Source organism: Buceros rhinoceros, unplaced genomic scaffold (assembly GCF_000710305.1).
Source record: "Buceros rhinoceros silvestris isolate BGI_N320 unplaced genomic scaffold, ASM71030v1 scaffold1309, whole genome shotgun sequence".
NCBI lineage: Eukaryota > Metazoa > Chordata > Aves > Bucerotiformes > Bucerotidae > Buceros > Buceros rhinoceros.
In genome coordinates, this window is record NW_010430690.1 from 5,872 (window position 1) to 8,335 (window position 2,464).

The following is a 2,464-nucleotide window of genomic DNA, read 5'->3' on the forward strand; positions in this document are numbered from 1 at the left end:
CTATCAGAAAGGACAACAGAAGAATACGAGCTTTTTGCACCAGTTGTGAGATGAGATTTAGTTGCATACACTGCTATTGACAAAGACCTAAAAAAAATAATACGAGTAGCTTATCTCTTTTGGGTCAGAAAATGAGAAACCTTTCTTAGGAAAGAGCGTGCTGTGTGGTGGCTGATCCCAAGGGACCATTTGCTATGAAGTCTTTGCAGGCCACCTTTTCAGTGCGAGTTTTCAGGGCTCTGAAATGAGGGAAAGCACAAGAAAAAGCAGAGGGCAGCAAACAGCTGGCTGGGAGACATGCGTGCTTCGCCCCAGCTTTGTCACAGCCGCTTGCAGAAGAGGCACCAGCTGCGTTTTCCTTTTTGGGGGCTGCAACCCCACCATCAAGGAAGGCAGACACGTGCACACAGTACTGACCAACCACCTCGCTGCTGGCAGGACTCTGCTGCCAGAAGAACCGGCCCTGAGGAGCTGGAGTGCTGTCCCAGGAGGACTTCCTGGGACAAAGCCTGTTAGGGTTAGACGGGTAAGACTGACGGGGGCATCTGGAAATGTTTTAAGTAAGAGCAAGAGATACTATGACTTACCCCATTTGTGCCAGCAAAGCAGGCAGGATGTTCTAAGAAAGGCTGGTGAAACGTGCTGCTGGGACAGTCTTGGGGTGTCCAAAGAGAGGAGAACATCCTTGGGAAAGGCCAGGCTGAAAAATTTGGATTTTTATGTGTGAGGTCAGCAGTAAGTCTGAGAGGAATGTAAAAGATAGACAGATGAAGAAATATTATTTCAGATTGAGTAGTTTAGATCCTTTCTACTCTGTAACTGCTGTGGTTCAGCTTGTCAGTAAATTTAACCCCCTCGAAGGCAGCGTGTTGGAGAAGGACCATTGGATGTGCCGAATGACTCATTTCTTCCTCCCACTCATCTGAGGCTTTCTCCACCCAAAGGGCTTTACAATGTTTCTGCCTATTTATTTCGTTTCCAGGTGTAACCCACCCGCGCAGCATGTGGCTTTTTCCAGTCCTTCTTGCTGCTTCGTTTTGGTCCCGTAAGTCTTTTGCTCCTCTCCCCTCTCTTTCCCGTGTGTGGAGAACACAGCCCTGGCTCAAAACTCCAGCGCTTTCTTCCCCTCACACGATTTCTCCGCTTCCCTTTCCAGGTGGAGACACGCAGGCAACCCCAGTGCAGACCCCAAAGGAGCAGAGGTTGGTGACGGGCAGCTCCACCAGCATGACATGTCAAATAAGCGGCGTATCCATCCTGCACTGGTACAGGCATCTCCCTGGACAGCCGCCGAAGAGGATACTGTATGTGCAGGGACGGTCACCTACTTTTGATGACAGAAGGGATAGTGGAAAATTTAAAGTTCAGAAACATCCTTCTGAGCCCCACTATAATCTCCTGATAAATTCTTTAACCCCAATGGATTCCGGCACTTACTACTGCGCGTACTGGCAATATGAAAGCAGCACAGAATTAGACGGGGAAAGACAAGCCATACAAAAAGGCACTTTGTGCTCTGAACCACAAGCTCTGAACCCTGCTAGAAGTGCAGATACTTCCTCATTCCACCTCTCTCACACAATTTGCTGCAGCAGAATAGGCAAAACAACAGCCTCTTGTGACAACCGTTAAATACACGATGTCAAAGATCAGTATATCGTTTCAGTGCTCACACATATCTGTAACATCCAGAACCCCCAGCGTTCCAGTCACTTTAGGGTAAACATATGAAACACTGCGTTTAAAGCGAAGGCTCGGGTGTGCTGAAAGCACTCACCTGACAGTGAACATGGCTTGTCAATATCTGGGAACAAATGGTAGCTGTAATTTCTCTTCTGTGTTAGGATCCCTGGAGCAAGCAGAGAAACAGCTCTCCATTCCCTCAATGCTTTCCCTTGAAAAAAATTACACGAATACAAAAGGAGAGAAGAGGAGTGGATCTTGCACATCCACCTGTGTATTTTTATTTTGTCTTCCTTTGCATTTCTGTCACTACAAATTCTTACAACAGCCCAGCAAACCTAATTTGTCATCACAGTTTCTCACCTGATGTGTCCAGGACAGAACTGAAATCCTCAGCCATGGGCTATGCCCCTGGCAAGCAGAGACTCTCAGAGATCTGCTTGCAGGTATCCCATTGGATACAGCCCTGGAGAGAAGGGGTGTCCAGGAGAGATGGTTGGTATTCAACCATCTCCTCCAAGCTCAAGAAAGGGCCGGCCTGACAAGTAGGAAATGAAGCAGAGGCAGCAAGAGGCCTTCATGAATGAGCAAAGAGCTCCTTAGCGAACCCAGGCACAAAAATGAAGTGTACAAGAGGTGGGAGGAGGAGCAGGTGACCCAGTAGGAATATGGAGCTGCTGTTTGACCCTGCAGGGATGGGCTTGGGAAAGCCATAGCCCCGCTGGAGATGAATTTGGCAAAGGGGGAACAAGAAATGGTTGTACATCATAAGCAAGAGTAG